The sequence below is a fragment of the Rhamphochromis sp. 'chilingali' genome (genome assembly GCF_963969265.1).
Source record: "Rhamphochromis sp. 'chilingali' genome assembly, chromosome: 9".
Taxonomy (NCBI): Eukaryota; Metazoa; Chordata; class Actinopteri; order Cichliformes; family Cichlidae; genus Rhamphochromis; species Rhamphochromis sp. 'chilingali'.
Window position 1 is genome coordinate 14,296,292 of NC_137936.1, and position 26,468 is coordinate 14,322,759.

Here is a 26,468-nt window from a genome sequence, read left to right on the forward strand (position 1 = left end):
TTGATATATTTGTGTGGGCTGAGATTTTACTTTCAAAGAAAACACAGTAATGATCAGACACGCCCACATCAGACACAGTAATGTTTGAAATGCTCAGGCCCTTGGAGATCAGTAGGTCAAGAGTGTGTCCTCTATTATGTGTGGCCTCTGTTACATGCTGAGTCAGCCCAAAGTTGCCCAGAGTGTTACTCAGATCAGTGATCACTGACTGTTTTAGGAGCTTCTTGAGATTAAATAGAAGAAAATACAAATCATTAAACATGTTAACAACACAAAAGCCACACAGCAAATTCAAAAGTGTTAAATGTTTTGGTGTTAATAGTCTTCTTGCAAAAGTAGAGTTAATTTTACTCTAAGCAGAGTCACATTCTTTTAATGTAACTCTGAGGTGTAAAATGATAGTAGTTAAAATCGAGTGTTAAAAAGGAGTGTTTCTATGTCAAATCTGGAGGTGTTACAATGGAAACATTAACTCTTGACCTCTTAACTCTGAACTCCTACAGGGGCTATGACACCAATCCGGTTGTTCAGTGATGACGCGACGAATCCTACTTCCGGGTCTAAAGTAGTCTGCGTTTAATATGGCTTTTGTGTTGTTAACATGTTTAATGTTATGTATTTTCTTCTATTTGATCTCAAAAAGCTCCTAAAACAGTCAGTGATCACTGTTGACCTCCCTCGGCTTTTATTACCGCTAATCATTTATTTAAGCTCAGTTTTTAAAACCTTACGATGTAACTACAGCCCAGCCCATGCAGCAGTATATGAATGACTAACCTCGTATTGTGGATGGATTATCTCAGTTGTTCTCCTGGCTGAAGTTTGGTCCTTTTACAGCATCCTGCCATGCGATTACATTTGTTCCTGACCACCGAGAACACTCACATTAACTTTTATCGAGTGGAAAAAAAGTTAGCTTGTTTATATTATGCTAACATAGCTGTGTCGCTAGCGGTCACGTAGCACATCATTATATACCAGCTAGCCCAACTTCAGTAACCCTACAAACGTCACTGCTGTTTAGTTTTCTGTCTTCATTTATGCTGGAAGTGATAGCAGAGCTGTACGTTTTAATTTGTTTCCAAAACCCCACAGTCAGGACATGCTATATTGTATTTAGATAGAAGCTAGCGAGCTAACTCCCTGCTAACTTCTAACTCCGTTAAATGTCATAAATTCCGTTTTCATGGATGCCTGGATGTTAAACTCAATTGTTACACCTGGTAGAGCAGAACGCTGATCATTTTATTAAAGATGAAAGACTTTAGACAGTTTTTCAACTCACAGTAATGCCATAGTGATCGTTTGATATATGGACCTGCAGCGGAGTTTAGACCCAGACACGGCTAGTGACGTCAGACTGAACAACCGGATAGAGTAAATTCACAGACTCCGCCCCCAGCACGGCTCCAATCGAAGCTGAAGTGAAGCCGTTTCAGAACATTTTGCTCTACATATTTGAGTTGTTTGCCATGCTTGGTAAGTCATTTTTTCAAAGATTGTTTCAATTATTATTATGAGCTTTTACTTCTGTGGCTCTTTGGAGTTGAGACAAAGCTGTGTGAAAGGCATTAGCCATGTTGCTCGCTGATAGCATAATATTCTGTTTTAGCTAGCTGAAAGGTATTGTTTGCGGGCAAATACCACAGCCTTGAAAAAAGCTTGCATGTGAATTTTCAGTCAAACTTTTGGTCAAATACACCTAAAACAATGTCTAGAATGTGAAATGTTGGTATAATGGTGCTACTTGAAGCCTGAAAACGATCGGCTATAAAAAAAAAACAAAAACAAAAACAAAACACGAGCTAACAGTAGTAGCTGACGTCCTGACTGGATTCTACGTTAGCATAGATCCCTCCAGAGTTTTGTGCACACGGTTTAGGTAAAAATTAAAAAGGTTGAGGTTTTACATTTAGTTCAGTATTACCTGTTGCCTGTGTCTTTGTCTTTTGGGAAAATACTTTACACAAGTAATGGCTCAAAGAGGATTCCCTTTTTTTTTTTTTTTTTTTTTTTTTTACTGTGCTGCAATTGTTTACTGGATTATTTGTGCCGTTAATTAGTGTCAACTAATTTTTATTCAATCTCTGCACAGGATATGCTTGTGAAGATGGAATATGGGGGAGAGCAGAAGTGTGTTGAAGTTCCACAAAGGGATGAATGAAGGACATGCATATTGTATTGAAGAAATAAGTGATGAGATGCTGTTATTTGCATTTACCATGTCAGACCTTTTGATAAACAAAATTCTAATGAAAGTGAGAACATGTATACTGTTACATCTTTCAGAAAATGTTTTGAAATTGTGGTGCACAGTTCAGAATAAATGTTTTTCAAAAACCATTGCATCATTTTAGTAAATGTTTATTTCCAAAAGAAATTTCTAGAAGTTCAGAACAGTAAAATTCCCGCTTTTTAGAATGAATTAGAAGATAACTCTTACGTAGTTAAACTAAAATACTCTTTGAGAGTTAATATATAAACTCTTAACACCAAGTGTTAAATTATCAACTCCAGACAGATTTGGTGTTTAACACTAAATCAGAGTTAACGTACCAACTCTCCAAAAAGAGTTAAATTAACACTCTCTGGTGTGGACCCATATAGACACTTTAATAGTGTTGAAATCAAATCCGACAGTGTTAATTTGGACATGCTGGATTTGCTGTGCATATTAAACGCAGACTACTTTAGGCCCGGAAGTAGGATTCGTCACGTCATCACTTAACGACCGGATAAGGATCAATGGTTATCATATGTTGGACTTGTGGATGATTCCCTGACGATCTTTTGGGACAACATCCAGCATGTCCAAATTAACACTGTCGGATTTGATTTCAACACTATTAAAGTGTCTATATGGGTCCACACCAGAAAGTGTTAATTTAACTCTTTTTGGAGAGTTGGTACGTTAACTCTGATTTAGTGTTAAACACCAAATCTGTCTGGAGTTGATAATTTAACACTTGGTGTTAAGAGTTTATATATTAACTCTCAAAGAGTATTTTAGTTTAACTACGTAAGAGTTATCTTCTAATTCATTCTAAAAAGCGGGAATTTTACTGTTCTGAACTTCTAGAAATTTCTTTTGGAAATAAACATTTACTAAAAAGATGCAATGGTTTTTGAAAAACATTTATTCTGAACTGTGCACCACAATTTCAAAACATTTTCTGAAAGATGTAACAGTATACATGTTCTCACTTTCATTAGAATTTTGTTTATCAAAAGGTCTGACATGGTAAATGCAAATAACAGCATTCTCATCACTTATTTCTTCAATACAATATGCATGTCCTTCATTCATCCCTTTGTGGAACTTCAACGCACTTCTGCTCTCCCCCATATTCCATCTTCACAAGCATATCCTGTGCGGAGATTGAATAAAAATTAGTTGACACTAATTAATGGCACAAATAATCCAGTAAACAATTGCAGCACAGTAAAAAAAAAAAGGAATCCTCTTTGAGCCACTACTTGTGTAAAGTATTTTCCCAAAAGACAAGGACACAGGCAACAGGTAATACTGAACTAAATGTAAAACCTCAACCTTTTTCATTTTTACCTAAACCGTGTGCACAAAACTCTGGAGGGATCTATGCTAACGTAGAATCCAGTCAGGACGTCTGCTACTGCTGTTTGCTCGTTTTTTATTTTATTTTTATTGGCGATCGTTTTCAGGCTTCAAGTAGCACCATTATACCAACATTTCACATTCTACACATTGTTTTAGGTGTATTTGACCAAACGTTTGACTGAAAATTCACATGCAAGCTTTTTTTCAAGGCTGTGGTATTTGCCCGCAGACAATACCTTTCAGCTAGCTAAAGCAGAATATTATGCTATCAGCGAGCAACATGGCTAATGCCTTTCACACAGCTTTGTCTCAACTCCAAAGAGCCACAGAAGTAAAAGCTCATAATAATAATTGAAACAATCTTTGAAAAAATGACTTACCAAGCATGGCAAACAACTCAAATATGTAGAGCAAAATGTTCTGAAACGGCTTCACTTCAGCTTCGATTGGAGCCGTGCTGGGGGCGGAGTCTGTGAATTTACTCTATTGGTGTCATAGCCCCTGTAGGAGTTCAGAGTTAAGAGGTCAAGAGTTAATGTTTCCATTGTAACACCTCCAGATTTGACATAGAAACACTCGATTTTAACTACTATCATTTTACACCTCAGAGTTACATTAAAAGAATGTGACTCTGCTTAGAGTAAAATTAACTCTACTTTTGCAAGAAGACTATTAACACCAAAACATTTAACACTTTTGAATTTGCTGTGTACCTGTAACTGTAAAAAAAAAAAGGACAAATGGATGCAAACTCCATTGTTGTAGGATTAAAATGTAATATTAATAAAGTTCATGATCAACTTCAGCCAGTCATTAAACTATTTTTAAGAAACTTTGATAGAACATTTAGAGATAAGCTAAAATACAAAAGTCAAAACACACAAAAACAACTGTGAACTTATATTCTCTTTGAACCTTGTGATATTTGTAATCTGAAACCAAGTCTTCGCAGAAGAAATGGACATTGCTTACTAAAACTTTGTATATTTTCATATTTGTAACTAACATAGAGATGAATATGCTGTGCACAGTGAAGCACAAAGAGGGTTGTGGGCTGCAGCTGTGGCCTCTATCTCTGGATTTAGGGCAAATCTGAAGGACTAATGCAAACAGACAGTGAGATGTGCATTCAAACACAGAGACTAGCATGTTTTTATGAATGTATATTAAATGCTTGAATGCAAAGACACCATTCAAGTACATGTTCTCACACAAAGAGAACCATTTTGTACACCAGGATGTACTACAAAGGCAAAAACACCCTGGTATCCTTACTGGTGTCCTCAGTATTTAGCCACTCGGTTTAATCAGGCTGTATGTAGATAGTAAACAGGATGTAAAGGGCAAAAAATAGATGGTTTGCAAAAATATATGAGACAGCCATCTTTTTCTTTTGACAGTGACTTACCCCTTTACTAACTTGTTATAAATATATGAACAATTGGGAGAAAAGGAGATGCTGGTCCACTGGTTACACTGGAAGCCCCATTGTTGCCTATTTGATGGATTTCCAGAGTGATCAAGAGTAAACTTTGTCAAATGTGAAAGATTAAAAAACAGCTTAAAGCCCTCAGTGCGTAGCTTCATCTTAGTGACATCCTGTGCTCTCTGTGAGCTGCTGCATTGCATGTGTATGAGCTCGGAGCTGTCAACCACAGACTGTTATGAACATCCACAGCGCAGCTATAAATTCCACCGGGATATGCTTCGAACTTCACCTACTCAAAACGTCCTTGGTGTTAAACACAACGGCCATGCTTCAGTCTGACATACGCATACAGCCTTGACCCCACACACAGGAAGCATCAGTGCAGGGTTTTTTTGCTTTAAAAGTGAATGCCACTTCCTGTTAGGAGGTGTGGGATCATCAGGAAGTGGGTCAACCCTGTGTTCATGACTCACAATCCCCATGCGACATCACAGTAATACCCTAATGGCAGTCTGTCAAGTTATCAACCCGTCGGTAGCACTGGGACGAGCCACTGTCATGTCAAAAAGTCAGCAGGAAAGGCAGAGATGCTACATGTTGTATCTCAACAGAGCCTTGACATTTAGAAAACATGAGATGCAGCCTTTACATAGCTGCTGCTGCCAAAGTCACATGGATGAAGGTTAAAAAAACATGCTTTCACAAAAGGCAAGCTGACTGTATGCCAGAGTAAAGAGGTATATAAATATACACAGATTTATTAAGAGCTATGTCTAATAATAATGACTATAGTATTTTAGCAACATTTGGTATGGTTGGGTCCAAAAACCATTTTAAGCAAAATACTCTTGTTGACTCACTGACATTTCAGGCACTATTCATCATCATTTTGCATCATCACTGACAGCTGCATAAAGGGTCATTCTAAAAGTTGGAAAATGTGGTGCATTACATTGGGGAATAAGTAAATAAATGGTACTATATAATGCATACTGAGTGAATTCAGCCACAGGCTAAAATATGCATAAAGCAGAGAGCATAAAAATAAATGCACGGCTTGTGTCATGAAAGTAACTTAAAAGATTAGCATGAATATTTTCTCAGTATTGCTGGCAGTTATTTGCTAGTAGTTTAGACTTGACAAATTCATAACATAGCAGCCCCAAGTTTCTGCAAGTGTTCCTGAACAAAGGGTTCAGGAATATTTTTACTTCCAGGAAATGAAGGTGACTTAGTTGCTTTAAGCCACAACAGCTATTAGACACAGTGAATCAATGTGCCAAACGTCTAGATCCAAACATTGGGTTTGAATTACATTTGAACTGCCACTGCAAACCAGTTAAATTAAACTTACTTGTCTAAATATGTATAAATACATTGATTTTGAGTTAAAAGTAATATATGAAGTTATATATTGTGTCAGATGCACACAAATAATTGTAAATAACTAAGGTATTTAAATAAGATGTAATAAGATATAACTCAGCGGAAACAGCCTGAGGGACACTGACACAGGATCAGATTGTTTTAAGGCTGTGCCAATCCCAGATTAGACTCTGGTGGGTCTCCATAATTGAGGTTTTGCTGACACGTGACTACTGAACACATGGCAATAACTTGTTTGTCATTTTGGATGTATGTAAATCATGGTCATTATATCATTACAGCTATCAGTATCAGATGACAAACATCTACCTTACACCAGTAACATTATTTTTTATTTCAGAAGATTATTATTTTTTGTATTCGTTAAACCTACTGACTCACTGATACTCAAGCTCAAAACACATGTGCTCGTACTAAAATCCTTAAAACTTAACAAGGAGCTCTGTCACTACTGGCAGGGTATACTCTGGATGAGTTACCCGAGCATCACAGAGCTGACACAGAGAGACAGGCAAACATTCATACTCAGCTTTACATGTAAGGCTAGTTTGGAATCACCTGTTAGCCTTTAAATCATGTTTTTGAAATGTGGGAGGAAGCCAGAGTACATCAGCAGGAACATGGAGAACATTCAGACTCCACACAGAAAGGTCCCAGTCAGGCCACGAGATTCAATGTGATAGAAATGCATCGGTGACAATGCTAACATCCCAATTGTGCTCATGAGGAATCAAGCCACAGTCCACTGAGCAACGAGCAATCTGGAAGCATGGTTCCCTCAATGGACAGTCAGTAAATTTACTGTGTAGCAGCACAAGCTTTTCTATATTTTTGAAACTCGCAAAAGCAAAGGAGGCATAATTCGATGAGCTCTCATTTAATGGAGGCAATGAAGCTGCTGCCGGGAATTCTAGGGGAGAAGGAAAGGGGGGACTCATCTGTCCTGATGCAGGAACTGATCGGTGGCCTGACTGAACTGAATCACATTACAGTCATTTTTGCAGGGAACAACAGGAAGCTTGTTACTCATACATGATCCTCAGCTTAGTAATCAGCAGTGTGGGCAACACTGGCAGTCAGCATCTGCAGAATGTCTTCCTGCAGTCTCCTTTCAGTATTATAATATAACAGTTAGGGCTGAACGATTATGGAAAATAATCTAATTGCGATTTTTTTGCCCCAATATTGCGATTGCGATGCGATATGCGATTATTTTTTAAGGTCTTTGTCTTCTGTATTATTAAACAAAGACAAGCAATACATCATATAGTATGGCCAATACTATATTACATTAATTTTAAACTGTTCTTTCCTGGAAGACAGACCTCTGTTATGATGACATGAGGTGATGCATGAATTGATGACTGACATTTTTATTTAACTTCTTCAATCACAACAGTATATTTGAACATACACAATAGTTTATTTTTAGCTTACAAACATCTGAGCATAAAGTGCTGACAAGGAACCCTGGTGTAAACATTAAAATGAAAGTCAGTACAATGTGCAGATTGCAGAAATATACATAAAAAAAATCAGTGGCTTTACCACACTCAGTTTTTCGACATCTGTGAACTACTAGACAGTCATTCAATTAAAAAATAATATTAAATAAATAAAACTAATAAATAAAAAATACACACATCTTACTGATCTCTGCAGTCAGTAACATTACACATAAAGTGCAAACATAATAGCAATTGTATAAACACACACACAAACACGCCTTTAAAATTTAAAGGCGTGAAATTGGACGGTTCTGATTAGCGTCACCGCTGTCTCGGTGGAGTTTAATAAACTCGGCCGTCTGCTTCTTGCTATCTAAAATATAACCAGACACTGGTGTAAATTCTCGACTGTCTCATATTTCTGTTTAATAAGTTTTCTGTTTGACGTTTAGTCAGCTGTGTGAAAACCAAGGAGGAACCCACCCGGGGGATTAATAAAGTTTTATTTTATCTAATCTAATAACTTTAATCTCAGCCAAACCGATTTACTCACGAACAAACAAAACACTGAAAAAAGCCCAACAATAACATTTTTAGGTTGTCTAAGTGACTTATATATTACGTTTAACCCGAGCAGCGAAACTCCGCGGTGATCTGAAAATGATGTGCCGGGAGTTGTGCCGTTCTCGGCCGCATCAGTAACACTCGAGCTCCCGGCTAGCTGTCGAGCTGGTGGGTAGCAGACGCCTCTGAAAACGTCGAAGCACTTTTGCAAATATGGGATATCTTGATAAACCGAGCAGATATTTGATGTTTACACAACTACTTTCTCGCCTGAAAATATGTTAAAAGTTTATTTTGTGACCCAGAAAGATTAGTATGAGTAATTTTAAAACTTAGTAGCGGCCGCCATTGTTGGAAACTAGAGTTTGGCTGGGCCGCGCTATGAATTCTGGGATATGGTAGTAATTTGGACAGCCTTCGGCGCGTCGCTGTGACGTAATCGGTCTACAAATGCGGCCTCAGGAGGATGCAGCCCATGAATTTGGACATGTCCAGAGTATAATCGCAGCCTTTGCGGTTAGAAAATTGCACTTGATCATGTCGCGATATTATCGCAAATGCGATATATCGTTCAGCCCTAATAACAGTGTTTCTGATAATATACATTTTGCACTATATGTCAGATGTAGGGTAGCACAAGTAGCAGCAAATATCCCCCCACGCCCCCCCCATGCACACATCCAATTGTTGACACACTAGGCCAGGGGTCAGCAACCTTTAGCACCGACGCGATTTCAACGCAAAAGAAAACACTGGGAGCCGCAAATACTTTTTGACATCTAAAATGAAGATAACACTGTATATATATATATTTACCTTTATGCTTTGTGTGAACAACTAAGGTGTGTTGCTTAAATCCATGAAGTGCTACAGAGAAAATTACATTTTATTTATGTAATTAACACATTTTGAACTCTTAAAGAAACATAACAAAAGGAAAGACTCGGAACTAAAATGATCCATGTAGCAAACAAAAACTGTTGTGAGCCGCCACCCTTATATTGCCTTTGGACTTTTGGAGCCTGGACCTGACTTTTAAAAAACAATTGGAAAAAAAGCACTATGCTGCTGAAAAATGAAAAATAGATATTTACAAAATTCTGCCTAAATATGTATTTTACCTGGTTAATGTATGTGGCGGGGCGTGGTTTGCAGCGCCGCTGCAGGGGAGGCGGACGCACCTGAGCGGCACCAGCAATCACGCCTCGCCGCCTTAATGTCTGTGCCATCTATGCTGTTGTGTTGGTATGTGTCGGGCTGTGAGCTTTAACACCGACTGTATACGTACAGCAACCGTGTGTGAAAAGTGGTCAATAAAGAGATGCTGAAAAGCGTGTTCATGGAAACATCGTCGAGTCTGCTGTGATATCTTTACAATGGGACTTCTGCTCCTGAACCTCTGCGCACAGCATCTGCAAATCGGGGCTGTGCGAAGTCAGTTTCATCTTTACACAGGACTGTAAGTTGTCATCTGTGAGGCGTGAGCGGTGTTTGTTTTTAACATAGTTCACGGCGGAGAACAGCTGCTGACATAACATGGATCCGAAGATCCATTATTGGCTTACCTGGGGTTGAAAGTCTCGATAAATGCACGGCGTTTCGGCGGGTACACCGGCTTCCGCAAGTGTGACGCTTATTTTGAGCGATGAAAAACTAATAGAATATAATTTTATATTTATATTTCAATATCACAAATATCTTCCAATTTAGAACTACAAGTTAAAAAAGAACTAACATAAATAAAATACACTTCAGCTAATTACTTAAAAAAAAATTTTTTTTTCCCAAACCACGCGGAGCCGCACTAAAAGGACTAAAGAGCCGCATGCGGCTCCGGAGCCACAGGTTGCCGACCCCTGCCCTAGGCTATCATCTAGTTGACCTATACCAAACCATAGCTTGATACAGTGACCTATGATCAAAATGCCTCTTTCTACCCCTGAGTTATACTGTTTAATAATGCAAGCAAGACAAGTTTGTTTTTTTCCAGAAAATTCTAAAATTGACCTTAAAAGCTTGACACATTAAAATGTCAAACCTTCATCATTTTCTCCCGTCTTATGACATTTCATGATCTTTTGCATTAATTACTATTCAGTTTATTCTTGTTTTTTGCTGTTTGACAGTTTCTGTTCAGTTTGAGTCCAAGTCAGTGTTTGTAAACCCTCCAAGTTCTGGTCGGAAAAAAAATCTTATCACACTGGTGCTAAGCATAATCATTACAGTCGCATTCGCCCTTTTGATCTGATGTATTGGGATGCCAACAACAGTTATTGGTCGTGTCCAAATTCATGGGCTGCATCCTCCTGAGGTCCCATTTGTAGACCGATTACGTCACAGCGACGTGCCGAAGGCTGTCCAAATTCGTAGACTCCTCCGAATGCAGCCGAAAAATGCGTACTCCTTTTCCCCGAATTTGAAGGATGGGTCGGGTGTGTCCTTCGTGGCCTACCATATCCCAGAATTCATAGCGCCAAACTCCAGTTTCCAACAATGGCGGCCGCTACTAAGTTTTAAAATTACTCATACTAATCTTTCTGGGTCACAAAATAAACTTTTAACATATTTTCAGTAGTAGCTGTGTAAACATCAAATATCTGCTCGGTTTATCAAGTTATCGCATATTTGCAAAAGTGCTTCGACGTTTTCGGAGACGTCTGCTACCCACCAGCTCGATAGCTAGCCGGGAGCTCGAGTGTTACTGATGCGGCCGAGAACAGCACAACTCCCGGCACATCATTTTCAGATCACCGCGGAGTTTCGCTGCTCTGGTTAAACGTAATATATAAGTCACTTAGACAACCTAAAAATGTTATTGTTGGGCTTTTTTCAGTGTTTTGTTTGTTCGTGAGTAAATCGGTTTGGCTGAGATTAAAGTTATAAGATTAGATTAGATAAAATAAAACTTTATTAATCCCCTGGGTGGGTTCCTCCTTGGTTTTTACACAGCTGACTAAACATCAAACAGAAACTGATTAAACAGAAGTATGAGACAGTCGAGAATTTACGCCAGTGTCCTGTCATATTTTAGATAGCAAGGAGCAGACGGCTGAGTTTATTAAACTCCACCGAGATAGCGGTGACGCTAATCTGAAGGCTAGACCGTCCAATTTCACAGCCGTTTACTTCCGGCCTACCCGACCTTCTGAGGACCCGGACCACGTAGACCGCGAAGGGAGAGATTTCTGAAAAAATTCAAATGTACAGCTCTGCTGTCACTTCCAACATAAATGAAGACAGAAAACTAAACGGTACTGATGTTTATAGAGTTACTGAAGTTGGGCTAGCTGTTATTTAATGATGTGCTATGTGATCGCTAGCGACACAGCTATATTAACATAACATAAAGCTGGAGGATGAACGCTAACGTTTTTCCACTCGATAAAAGTTAATGTGAAGGTTCCCGATGGTTAGAGAAAAAAATGTAATCGCATGGCAGGATGCTGTAAACGGACCAAACTTCAGTCAGGAGAACAACTGAGTTCCTTCCAGAATACGAGGTTAGTCATTAATATACTGCAATAGCAATTCAACATTAACCCTTTAAGACCTACCATAGAACCAAGTTCTCCAGAGCTTATATTATATTTTTTCATGTTGTAGTGCCATTTTTGGGAGCATTTCAAGTTGATATACATCAATACAACTATTATAGCCCAAATTTTAATAATATGTCTGCATTAAGTGCATAGTAATTACATAAATTGCAAAAAAGTGCAATAAACTACAAAAGAATTAAAAATCGTTTTTGTTTTTTTAACATATATTTCTAGTTAGAGAAATTTAAGAGGCTTATCCCTCAAAACTGTAAATACAAAAAAGTTGCACAAAATAGTTTCCCACCACAGGAAATTTATTTTAAGTGTCTTCATAGGGCGATCGTGGCTCAAGAGTTGGGAGTTCGCCTTGTAATCAGAAGGTTGCCAGTTCGAGCCCCGGCTTGGACAGTCTCGGTCGTTGTGTCCTTGGGCAAGACACTTCACCCGTTGCCTACTGGTGGTGGTCAGAGGGCCCGGTGGCGCCAGTGTCCGGCAGCCTCGCCTCTGTCAGTGCGCCCCAGGGCGGCTGTGGCTACAATGTAGCTTACCATCACCAATGTGTGTGTGAATGGGTGGATGACTGGATATGTAAAGCGCTTTGGGGTCCTTAGGGACTAGTAAAAAAGCGCTATATAAATACAGGCCATTTACCATTTATAGTTTTATTTTTGAAATACACCAATTTTTATATACTGCAAGAAAAACGAAAATAAATATTATAATGCAAATTTGCAAAAAAACAGCATATGCATCAAAACAAACTATTTCCAGCAGTGCAATATGAGTCCTAAGCATCCCAGAAACGACACAGAAAGTCATAAAGTCAAACATAACTTTTAAAAACACCAGTATAGGCTCATAAGGCCCTGATGGTAAAAAAAAAAAATACATTTCCGCAAAATGAGGTTTCGGGCAGGACATGGCGGACATGCGATAGTTCGTGCTTATGGACGTAGGAAGTGCTACAAACAGCTGATCGGATCGGCAAAGCGTGTTTCTGGAATATTGTGTTTTTGTTGCTGCAAGTGCTTTTTATGCAGTTTTTGCAAAGCTATATGTGGAAGGAAACCGTGACCTAGGACAAGCTGATGGCATAAGATGTAAGTACAACTCCTCCGGTTTCATATGCAAAAAAATTATTGCACTAGCTTACGTGGTTGCAGTGCTACCGGGATTTAGCAATAGTTGCGCAAAACGAAGCGTGCCCGCTCCGACCGGCTTTAAAGGGTTAATGAATGCATGGTACGGAAGTGGAGGAAGCAAGAAAAATGAGTTGAATAAAGTTTGGCTTATCTGACTGTTTTATTTCACGTAATGTGCCTTATAATTCGGTGCGCCTTATAGTCTGAAAAATACGGCAAGTATTTCCATAATTTTGAAACTCACAAAAACAAAGTAATCCAAGTTCAGTGCTGTGTCTTTGTATCTACAATCCACAAAGGCTGAAAAAGTTCTATTACTCTTTTGAGTCGTTTTTAGGGTGTGATTTACAAATTAAGGCATTTTAGTACTTTATAAGTCTTCTTAATCAACAATTTCCCGTGAGGTTTCCTTCCCTCTGTGTTTGAATATCACCACTGAGACTCATTACCCTATTAAACTGCACTAAAGCAGGTAATGTGGATCTCCGCTAATAGGATTTCTGAGTCAGAGAAGATATTGACCTTGACAAGAAGGGATGCGCATTTCTGAGCATATTCATCCTGATATATTAGACCATATACATTTAGCAAATGTTTTGTCTCAAGTGACTCTTCTGAAAATAAACAGATTTCAGAGGCAGAAGTACTGTACATCTCATCTCTGGGGATGAAACAGCATTTCATTTTTGCTTTTTAGGTATCTAGCAACAAAGGATAGAAAAACGGAATGGTGCATGTCACAGTTACGATGTGATTGTGTGCAGCATATTAAAAGGCAGCAGGAAATGGGATGAAATAATCTGCATTCTCTGGAAGAGATAGTTTATATCCTATGTGTAGGACAGTAAGAGCCCTTTAATGCTAAAAATGATTTCCACGCTTGCTTCTTACTGTCTGCACACATAAGAGGCTTTTTAATAGCAAAGGATGAGCTCTTCATATTGCAAGTGCATAGAGAGACAAAACAGGAGTGGGAAAGTGAAGAGACAAAAGAAGTTTTACACTGGGATTGGGTAAAATTGCCACAGTCTTCCTGTTCTTGTGTGCAGACAACTAGGGCAGAGTAATGCATCAATCATGACTGTGCACTGCAGCCCCGCTCTCAACCCTACCTTCTCAGAGCGTGCTCAGTTTTGATCACAATGTTTCAGTACTGCAGTTGCACCCCTTTTCCTCCTTTCTTCACAAAGCCGTCATTGTTCATATTATTTCTTGTCAAATGCTGCTTGAATTGAAAAAAAGATTTGTGTGGTTAATTTTTTATCAGTGCACTTTTGGTACACATGTACGATACAAAAGCCTGTGTCGAATGCAAACTTTGGATCCAATTTCAACACCTCTAGCATGGCCTATTGTTAGTGTGATGTCTGCTATACCCTCTCATCCTCAACCCCAGGGAGACTCCCATCAGGGGTGTTATGGAATGGATTGAGAGAAGACCTGTGATTGGAGTTTCCTGTTATCTCCTTACCACAGCAACACAGCTGGCAGGACCACTGTTTCTGCAGGAAAGTGGCTGTATGTGTGAACATGTGTGCCGATGTGTTGGCCTGAAGAAGTGTCTGTTCATTTGCCTGTGAGTATAAATGTCAAGGGCCATATCTGCATACTAATGCATTTCTCTGTGTGTATGTGTGACGTGATATAAGAAAACATAAAGACTGCATCGTCTTTGTGTATGTTTTTAGGGGTATATACACTGAGTATATAAGAGCTAGTCAGCTTTTGGATATATGCTGTGTCCTAATCCTTCATTTAAATATGGACACAGTGTAAAACTTCCATTAAAATGTGACATTGCAGACACAATGCTAAATATTACAACTGCGGTTTCTCTATTTTCACGGTTTAACATTATTACATTACACAGTTATGCCAGATTTGTACTAAAAGTTGATATCTGTGGTCATTTTTGTCTCTATACTTACCCACTATATATATATATATATATATATATATATATATAAGGAAATAAACTGGTAGAAAAATAGGGCAAGCTGTTTCCCAGAGAATCAACAAGCTTAAATAGGCAGATAATTTAATTTATTTAACCAAAAATAAGAATGAGAAAAACCCTTCAAATTATAGACATTTCTAGAATAATGAGAAATGTTCCTTAGGATGAATTTCTTAGTTGATTAAATGTGGCAAAAACCCAAATAAACTGACTTATGTAAGAAGAGGAAAGCACGCAAGAAACAATCAGGATGTAATGGACAAGGTCAAAAATACAGTTTGAATCTAATTAAAATCATCTAATTTTAAACGCCATCAATATTTCAAACACTGTGCAACACACATAATATTGAATTTACACAATGTTTGGTGAGTGTGGCTAACCTTCTCTGCAGTTTTACATCAACTAACATGTTGGCAATGAATGTGACCCTAATAAATGAATGAATGAATGCCCAACTGTGCTGTTTTTATGAGACGTCTAAAATGTAACTCACTTTTCCACCTTGCTGGTTTACAACATCCTGGCACGGACACATGAGAGGCTGCTGACTTGCAATCCTAGTGAGAAAATATTATTATCCACCTTTGAGGGCTTCAGTTCTACAGAGTGTTTTATGGGTTCAACATAGTTCTCTGTTGGCACTGCATCAGCAGACAGCAGGGAACACCTGTTGCCAGAAAGAGGAAGTATCGAAAGGATGTGGTGCTGATCCTCCAGCCAACTCCACAGAGGAGCAAAGTTACAAAATACAAAGAGCTGAAGTGAAACCAAGTGTTAAAAACAATGAAAAATGTCCACTGTAGCTACTGTCTGTGCTTTTTTTATTTTTATAATCACTGATTTTTGTTATTGTTTGTTCTTCTATTACTGTCACTCTCTTTCCTGTTTCAGCCCACTTGTCAATCAATCGACATCTGACCCACACAGAGTTGAGCTAGGCGGTGTTGGCTTTCTGAAGCTCTGCATGGGAATGTTTGCATGGGTTGAAAGCCATCTCTGTAGGGTCCATAAGCAGTTACCTATTAAAACAGACACAACTGTCTGTTTTAATGATTGATGCTAATGCTAGCCACCCTGGCTTGGTAGGGAAAGATTTGTGTTCCCAGATTAGCTGTGAGTGGCTGCTGGCAGGTACACGGCTAAAGCCCCAACCACATAGGGCTAGAGATCAGTTAGAGACATACTGGTAAATACCGGTTGCTAGGAAAAATGTGTATTCCCTGATAGACTTTGATGGGTAACTGGATTGCTGATGTTGCCCATAGAAGATGCTGATTTGTCTGCAAAACACTTGCCAGCTACTCACTAAATTGTAGTGAAACTGTGATGGGTATAGGACAAATAAGTAAAAAGTGGATCTTTTTGAAATTTGTTGGTTTCAGTGTAAGGCACAGCTTTTATTTTGAAGGAGAGTGCTCTCTGTTTCATTATAGCTTGGTGTTTAATTAGCAAATGTTTGCACATAAGCCAACATCTTTCATGTAAACAAAGGGAGACCTTGGCAATCCGCTAGCCCCTAAAGTAATCACAAAGAAGTTTTTGGTGTAGAATTCTCTCTGCTACCCATTTCACTCAGCGACAGCCAGCAGCCTCCAACAACTCCTCGCCAACCATTCAGGAAATACACAGGAGGTCGTCGAACAGTCTCTAGGGCCTAAGCTTATTACTCACGGTCTTCAGTAGTTGAATTTCTAGCCGCGGTTACAGTAAATGTGCCCCCAAAAAGCTGAATATTTACCACCATTAACACAAAGTCATTGACTAGCATATAAAGCATTTAGCTACTAATGACTTAGCTTTTCCCTCCAGAGTTAGCGAAGAAACAAAGCGTAAATGCTGAAAGCTGATTTTATAATTGCCTAGTAAACAAAATGCAAATGATGTGTCTGCTAATTCTCATAGTTTATAAGTGGGAAACATACTATATGATCGCCATTAAATAATACCAGATAGTCAACAGATTTTTGAACTGCCCCAAGCTGTCCACACAAAATAAATCATTACAATGTTTACAGGACAATATGACACAAACGCAATGCTTTTGCAGTGTCTTTGTTATCTAGTCTTGAGTCAAACCTTGAAACAAAAGACCACACTGGGTGCCACTCCTGTCAGCTAAGAACAGAAAACAGGCTGCATTTCACACCGGGTCATAATATGATACAAATGGGACGCTTTTGCAGTGCTTTTGTTGTGTGGGCCTCAGCTTGCTACAGCATGCTTTTAGAAGTGAATGCACTATGAAAGACCGCAGCATAGACTTCACCCTAAAATCCCATGTGTACAGCTGCGGTGCTTCTCTGAAAGTTACAGCTTCTTATCTTTTTCTGTAAGCAGCACTGAGCGACTATACTGCCTCAAGAACTGCTTCAAAGCGACAACAGCAGTTTCCAGGTATACAGAGTGCCAGTCTTGCAGGGCTTTAAATGGAAGCACCGAATCTCCTGGAAAACCCACTGTAAAGTCTCAAATCCTCATCCATTATTGATAGAGCCTTAAGCCTTCCATGCACTTGGGATGACAAACTAAAACCAAAGGCGGCGAGTCCGTAGCACCATACAGAGGGAAAGGGTATTGTTTGAAATTTGAATTTCAATCGTTTCTCCTGAGGAGTGTCATCCTTTGATGTCCCACCAGAATGTCTGCAAGGGATAGCAATTAGCTGCTAATAAATTAGTGTATGTCAGCGGCAAACTCTGTCCCTGATGGGTAGTGAGGTGAAGTGAGGGATAGGTTTGGGGTACAAGGTTATCACTCTGTGCATGCACGAGTGTTTGTGTACTCAATTATAACTTTCAGTCAGTTTAATTAATTTAAAAGCAACATTACCAACGAAGCGCTGAGGTCAGCCAAGGGACTTACATTGGCAGCTCATTTCTCAGAAGCCTCGATCTGAGTTGGTGGAGCTCTTCTGGAAGATATACAAAGAAAAAGTGTTTCAACATTTCTGTCTGTTATGAGCTCATATAATCATGTCATGCTTTCCTTGTTAAGTGACAAGAAAACCTAAGCTGTTTTGCGAAAGACACCTACACACACACACACGTGCGCGCGCACACACACACACACACACACACACACACACACACACACACACATTATACCCACGGGGAGCACACAGAGCTGAGGATAAGGCTTTGCCATGCAGCATTGCAAATCAGGACAAAATATACTGATTGTGAACCAGTGCCTGAGGGCAACTTGTATGCAGGCTCAGGCCAGCAAAGTAGCAAGCAGCTCCACCTTTTTGTCTCTGCTTTACGCCCGAGTGTCCTACTTTCGCTCTCTTTTGCCTCTCCCACACCTTGGAGGATATTACAAAGGCACAGAGTTGCTTTAGGACATTTCAATCATGGCAATCTCCCACTCATTCATATTCCTGTTGGTTTTATAACACCTGCAGTGTTACAGAAACTATGACAGCGTGGGATCACAAATTTTTTGACCCCAGGCCTTTCAAAGCAGTCCGTCCACTCACTGTTTTGTCCTATGTGGACTCTGTGATATAATAGACTCCACACAGAGGAGTATGATCAGTGCTTGGACAAAAAAAGTCTCTCTGTCGACAGCTTTCTTTTTAATTTCATGTTGCCTTAGTTAGGAAAAGAAGAGAAGGAGTTCAGGCTTCTCACCGGAAAGTACAAAAGGTCCACACTTTGACAAGTGCCATCAAAAATCCTGGGAGAACCACCCTCGAAGGTCAGGCATCAAACGGCATCCCAGAACTCTTATTTTGCATTATGGATTGAGCTTCTCCTCAGGACTTCAGTGAAAAGAAGGCTTTGTTCATCAATGCCACAAGGACTAAAATATACAGTTGGTAGAAGGGCACAACCTTGGTGTTAGTATTCAGTGTGCAGAATGTGTCATGCCAAGGCTTCATCCTGAAGTATGACAACTTTCGAAAATATTCTCTTTGATGTTTTTACGCATTCATGTGGGAAGCAAACAAAGAGTGTGGATGCCACACAAACAACACAAACATACAATGCAAACGAAGATACAGAACCCGCCCATAAGATCTTTCGTGCAGGTTTAAAGACAACAGCAAAGTTTAGACATAAATATATATAAATGAGCTGTCAGTCAGAACTGTCATGGTCCTGCGACCATGACTCAGTGACTTTATGTTTATGTTCTTTATTGTTATTACTTTCATTATTATTCATGGCTGTTTTGGGATGGTTTGTGTTTGGGATTTTAGACACTGGGTTCTGGGTTTGTGCTCCCTCTGTTGGTCCCTGGTGTTAGTGTTCCCCTGTCTCGTCAGGTTAATCAGGTCCAGCTGTTTCCCCCACCTGTGTGTGATTTCCCAGTGTCTCTTTGTGTACTTATAGTGTGTGTTTTCCTCTGCTCCTCGTCGCGTCGTCTGTGTTCATACCCTGTGAAATCCCCTGCGTGCTCTCCCTGCTGTTCTCCCTTCATGTTCAGGTTTGCCACTCCTTTGTGTAGTTTCACCCAGTTTAGTTCATCCTTAGTTCTGTTTTGCCATCTCCACTTTATGTTTGATATTGTCAATAAATCGCCTTCACATCTGAGTAAGTGCTGCATTTGAGTCCTCCTTTCCACTCTTCACACGGCCGCTGCCCCGGACCGTGACAGTACGACGCGACCACAACATGGACCCAGCAGCGCTTAACCCGTCCAAGGAGCTACGGGAGAATCTAATCGATGCCACACAGGTGCTTATTGACCTGTGGCTGGAAAACCCGGGCGGGGAGTCCCAGCGCGCTATAGAGAGGCGGCTACAGCGTCTGGTGACCGGTCTCCCATGGCTTCTAGACTCGTTATGTCCGTGGGAGCGGGAGTTTCTCCTTTTGGACCTTGGACTACACCCCCCGTCTGCATTCACTTTCGAGCAGCCCGATGCGGTGAGTCAGCGGGATGCATTGCTTTCCCCAGTTTCCGGGACTTTGTTTTCTGGGGCTATTCAGAGCGGGATGGGAGACTGTATGGATCGCTTACCTACCTTCGTGGTAACGGATCCTTCCCAAGTGGGCGTGTACAAACCCGCTGCAAAACTGACAGACTGTGTCTCTGCCGCTCCTTCTGAGCCAGGACTTTATTGCCATTCTCCGGCTCAGTTCTGTGTCCAGCCACAAGCTTCCCAGTCTGTAGCTCAACCATTAGCCTCCCTTAAGCCACAATTTTCACACTGTTTTTCCACCGCTGTTTCTGAGCAGGGAGACAAACTGTTTCACTACGGATCTGTTCCTCAAAAGCTGGCTACATTAGAGACTATTGCTCACTCCGGGGCTTCCCCAGAGGCTGGGTTTCTGCCCTCAGCTTACTCTGGACCCCTGGAGGCCAAGATGCCAGCTGTGAACTGCACCGGGCTGTCACTGCCTGAGCAGGGTCAGTGCTCTGCGCAGCTGCAGCCCTCCTTATGTGTGCCGGAGGCCCGCGTGCCTACTGGTTTTGTTTCATGTGTGCCGGAGGCCCACGTGCCTACTGGTTTTGTTTCATATGTGCCAGAGGCCCACGTGCCTACTGGTTTTGTTTCATGTGTGCCGGGGGCCCCGGTGCCCACTGGTTCTGCGGCTGTTTTCGCTGGGGGGCCCGAGGAGCCTGTCCAGCCTCCTGTTTCGCCTGCTGGGGGGCCCGAGGAGCCCGTCCAGCCGTCCAGCCTCCTGTTTCGCCTGCTGGGGGGCCCGAGGAGCCCGTCCAGCCTCCTGTTTCGCCTGCTGGGGGGCCCGAGGAGCCTGTCCAGCCTCCTGCTTCTCCACCTGTGGCTGCTTCTCCACCTGTGGCTGCTTCTCCACCTGTGACTGCAGCGCCGCCTCCTGCAGTACCACCACCGGCAGTGCTACCGCCTGCTACGGCCACACCTCAGCCTGAGGACGCATCCTCACCTGGCCCGGCTTCATCCTCGCCTGGTCCAGCTGCAGCTTCATCCTCGCCTGGCCCGGCTTCATCCTCGCCTGGCCCGGCCTCATCCACGCCTGGCCCGGCCTCATCCACGCCTGGCCCGGCTTCATCCACGCCTGGCCCGGCTTCATCCACGCCTGGTCCGGCTTCATCCTCAGCTTCATCCTCGCCTGATTCTGGTCCAGCTTCATCCTCACCTGGCCCAGCTTCAGCTACAGCTTCGCCCGGCCCAGCTTCAGCTACAGCTTCATCCTCGCCCGGTCCGGCTTCAGCCTCGTCTGGTCCAGCCTTCGTGTCTGCATCTTCGTCTGGTCCAGCTTCAGTCTCGCCCGGTCCTGGTCCGGCTTCGTCCCTGCCTGGTCCGGCTTCATCCTCGTCTGGTCCAGCCTTTGTGCCCGCATCCTCGTCTGGTCCAGCCTTCGTGCCCGCATCCTCGGCCACAGCATCCTCATCTTCACCCGCAGCGCCTGGTCCAGCCTCCGCTTCAGCGTCCTCTTCAGCTTCGCCTGGTCCAGCCTCAGCTTCAGCGTCCTCATCAGCCTCGCCTGGTCCAGCCTCCGTGTCTGCATCCTCGTCTGGTCCAGCCTCCGTGTCTGCATCATCGTCTGGTCCAGCCTCCGTGTCTGCATCCTCGTCTGGTCCAGCCTCCGTGTCTGCATCATCGTCTGGTCCAGCCTCCGTGTCTGCATCATCATCTCCGCCTGCTGCGGTCCCGGCTTCCGTGCCCTCAGCCTCGCCTGGCCCAGCCTCGTTTGGGTCTGGAGCTAAACGGCCGTTTTCTGGACCGCTGGCTAGGCTACTGGCCGGGCGCCGTCACCTGAGCGGCCGCCGTTGCCTTCCGCACGGCCGGCCCCCGGACCGCCATTGCCTGAGCGGCCGCCGTTGCCTTCCGCACGGCCGGCCTCCTGAACCTTTTGTGCGCCTCCACGGCCTTCTTCGTGGCCGGCCTCCTGAACTGTCCCATCCTGGCCTCCTGTGTTATCGGGCCCCTGGCCGGCCACCTGAACTGTGTTTTGGACTCTGCTCCCCTGTGAGTTTTTTTTTTTGTGAACATTTGTTTGGGACTCTGGGGCCTCCGTCTTTGGTCTTGGCCCGGTCCCTCCGTCCTGGGCCCCCTGCCGCCCGCCCGGATCTGGTGGTGTGTTTCTGTGGCTGTCGGGGGCCAGCCCTTGAGGGGGGGGTACTGTCATGGTCCTGCGACCATGACTCAGTGACTTTATGTTTATGTTCTTTATTGTTATTACTTTCATTATTATTCATGGCTGTTTTGGGATGGTTTGTGTTTGGGATTTTAGACACTGGGTTCTGGGTTTGTGCTCCCTCTGTTGGTCCCTGGTGTTAGTGTTCCCCTGTCTCGTCAGGTTAATCAGGTCCAGCTGTTTCCCCCACCTGTGTGTGATTTCCCAGTGTCTCTTTGTGTACTTATAGTGTGTGATTTCCTCTGCTCCTCGTCGCGTCGTCTGTGTTCATACCCTGTGAAATCCCCTGCGTGCTCTCCCTGCTGTTCTCCCTTCATGTTCAGGTTTGCCACTCCTTTGTGTAGTTTCACCCAGTTTAGTTCATCCTTAGTTCTGTTTTGCCATCTCCACTTTATGTTTGATATTGTCAATAAATCGCCTTCACATCTGAGTAAGTGCTGCATTTGAGTCCTCCTTTCCACTCTTCACACGGCCGCTGCCCCGGACCGTGACAAGAACTGATGAGAGTAGGTTATGTTTAAAATAGATGAGGGTAATTAAAATTCAAAATATCCTGTTTGAGCAATTTTAAATCTGGTCACCCGGATCCAGGGTTAATCTCATGAAAACGCCATAACCGCATTAACGCCGCAAATCTCCGTTAGCGAGTTGACAAGCCGTGCGTGGGGCTGCACGACGTCAATGCATTAGTGCGGTTAGCCCGTTAACGCGTTAGCGCCGTCCAGCCCCATGCACGGGGCGATCCGCGTCAACTCGATAACGGAGATTTGCGGCGTTAATGCGGTTATGGCGTTAACGTCATTTTAACGAAATTAAAGCTGACAGCAGTAGTAATAAATTTCTGGCAACTTATACTATGTGGGTAAGTTTTAGAGAGAAATGCATGCCACATCTGCATTTCTATCAGTGCGACAACAGTCCTGTGAGGGAACAGTAGTTATTTTAAATTAAAACATTGACCAGTGACTTTAATATTCAGAATTGAGGCGGTCTAATATTATAACTCTGTTGATCAAAAGAGTTATGTTTTCTCAGCCACGATGCCTTTTTGCACACGTAAACTGTAATTCTTTCAGACATTTGAATGCACGGAACCGTGAACTAACTGAGCTGGTTTCCTTCCTGTAACCTCAAAGTGTTACATATTTCTATGGGCAAAACAATGTTAGTGGTGACCCCTGACAACCTCAACATCTTGTCATACCCCTAAGTATCAGAAAAATAGTAGAACCTATTAAAGCACTGTCAAAATGGCAAGAAAAAAAATCAAAGTTATTTCTGAGCAGATTATCAAACTAATGGATGAGTTTAAAGTTGCTTGACAGCATGGGAGTGTCCCTGTTGTTGGCATCAGTGACATGATACAGCAGGCTTCAGCCACATTCAGAGGTGGACCCTTATAGAAAATGCCATGTTCCTAAACCACAACTCAGAAACGGCTATAGACACAGCATTGGGCCTTGAACATCCACAATCATTGTGAAATATGTAGGAGAAAAACACACACACACACACACACACACACAGGTTAGCTTTGATTTTCGGGACAGAATCAACAAACACAAAACTCAAAAGTGCTGTGACCTTTTCTGATAAAATGTCAAGAAAAATTGCAAAGATGCAAACACACACACACACACACACACACACACACACACACACACACACACACACACACACACACACACACACACACACACACACACACCTCTTAACAGTGTTAAAGGTCATCTCGTATTGGCTGTAAAGTGTTATTCAAAAGAATCTAAATGGCAAGAACAAGAACATAACCAAACCCGGCCCCTTACAAGAACAATCACCAGTATGGATCGCAGTTATTTTGACACAGAGTAAAAAATGTACCTACAGCTAATGTTTATGGTAAAGCTGATTCTTCTTCATGTTTCCCATGTGCAGTCACATGCACCTTAAGGATTTCTTCAACTCACTGAGAGAACAGACACATCTACACAACTTTAAAACCATTCACAGAGCACAGATGACCTTGAATGGAAGACAAATGAACTTTATGGAGTTTTATGCATTGAATTGTGAATGGGATTCATGCCAAACCACTCTTGCCTTGCTTCACTGCCCACTGCAAATTTGAAGGATTAATGTCAAAATGCACTTCACAGCACCAGGTTTGTTGCGGGCCAGAGTGAGATAAATTAGAAATGAGATTAGAAAACCGATTGAGGCGTCAGACTGGAGGGATCTGCTGATTAGGTTCTTCATTTATGGAATGCATTATAAATATCTGCTTTGGGAAATCTCTCCAGTGGGTGGAATGCATTGAACTGAACGTATGCAGAGGAATTTGTGATTATTAACCCTTTAAGACCTACCATAGAACCAAGTCCGCCAGGGCTTATATCATATTTATACATGCTGTAGTGCCATTTATTGGAGCATTTCAAGTTGATATACATCAATACAACTATTATAGCCCACATTTGAATAATATGTATGCATTAAGTGCATAGTAATTACATAAATTGCAAAAAAGTGCAATAAACTACAAAAAATTGAAAATCATTTTTGTTTTTTTAGCATATATTTGTAGTTAGAGAAATTTAAGAGGCTTATCCCTCAAAACTGTAAATACAAAAAAGTTGCACAAAATAGTTTCCCACCACAGGATATTTATTTCAAGTGTCTTCATAGTTTTATTTTTGAAATACACCAATTTTTATATACTGCAGAAAAAACAAAAATAAATATTATAGTGCAAATTTGCAAAAAAACAGCATATGCATCAAAATAAACTATTTCCAGCAGTGCAATATGAGTCCTAAGCATCCCAGAAACGACACAGAAAGTCATAAAGTCAAACATAACCTTTAAAAACGCCAGTACAGGTTCGCAAGACCCTGATGGTAAAAAACTACATTTCCGCAAAATGGTGTCACTTCCGGTTTCGGGCAGGTCATGGTGGACATGCGATAGTTCGCGCTGATGGACGTAGGAAGTGTTACGAACAGCTGATCAGATCGGCAAAGCGTGTTTCTGGAATATTATGTTTTTGTTGCTGCAAGTGCTTTTTATGCAGTTTTTGCAAAGCTATATGTGGAAGGAAACCGTGACCTAGGACAAGCTGATGGCATAAGATGTAAGTACAACTCCTCCGGTTTCATATGCAAAAAAAATTATTGCGCTAGCTTATGTGGTTGCAGAGCTACCGGGATTTAGCAATAGTTACGCAAAACAGAGCGAGCCCGCTCTGACCGGCTTTAAAGGGTTAAGCTGGGCTAAATTAAGATCAATGTTTCTGATTTTGCAGGTAAATACACAAACTCACCACTTTTTAGGTACAGTTGTTCAACTATTCCTTCAAGCAAACATCTAATCAAACAAACATCTCAGTCAGTCGCTTGCCAACAACTTAATATATTTAGGTGTGAAGACATCTTCAAGATGACCTGCCGATGTTGAAATGGGGGAGTGTTCAGAGAAAAAGGTGATTTGAGTGACTTGAATGTGGCATGGTTGTTGTTGTAAGATGGGCTGGTCTGAGTATTTCAGGAACTATGCAGGAAAATCCCAGTAGATCAGCAAGTGTCTCTGAGGTTTGCAGAGAATGGTGTGAAAAACAGAAAATACCCTGGTTGCCTTTTGATGCCAGAGGTCAGAGGAGGCCAGGAGGGCGATAGTAACTCAAATGCCCCCTTGTTATAACCAAGGTATGCAAAAGAGGATTTCTGAACACATCAACACATCAAACCTTTAAACAGATGGGCTACAACAGCAGAAGACCAAACCGAGTGCAAACTGGTTTCTTGCACATGAGAGTTTATTGTAATCAAATGGCTGCCACAATCACCCGATCTCAATCCAACAGAGCACCTTTGGGATGTGGTGGAACCGGATATTTGCATCATGGATGTGAAGTCGACAAAACTGCAGCAACTGTGAGAGGCTATCACATCAATATAAGCCTCCGAGGAATGTCACCACGTCTCATGACAGCTAAAACATGGATTATACTTAAAACAGTTTGTTATCAGGTATTTCTGCTGTGTGTTTCAGTGAAGCTTTGGTATACATGTTTTAGTACATTCAGGGGCACATAAACACACTACGCTATACTATTGAACTACATATAAACGCTGGCCTGTAAAGACCTCTTTAAGTGCTCTTGACTCTCATTGTAGTCTGAAGTGGAAGTTCTACAAAGTTTCCTTTGCAACCCAGAGAGACCGCTAAAGAACAAGAAAGGTTATTGCTGTGTTACCACTCTTTTTGAAATATAACTTCTTGTTGATCTGTTGCAATACAGCTGAAATTTCCAGTTACCCAGCACATTCTGAATCCACTTTTTTCCCCATCTGCATAAAACCAAAAGCAGAAGCAGCA

At 41.7% G+C, this 26,468-nt stretch overlaps 1 protein-coding gene across 1 annotated transcript in view; it reads right to left on the bottom strand.

Moving 5' to 3' along the window:
- The window catches only part of dlgap4b (discs, large homolog-associated protein 4b), a 177,580-nt gene that overhangs the window by 40,267 nt on the left and 110,845 nt on the right, over positions 1–26,468 (bottom strand). Inside the window, exon 6 of the mRNA XM_080891212.1 lies at positions 17,875–17,953. The gene's annotated coding sequence lies outside the window, so the exon portion shown is untranslated. The remainder of the gene's footprint in view (positions 1–17,874; positions 17,954–26,468) is intronic.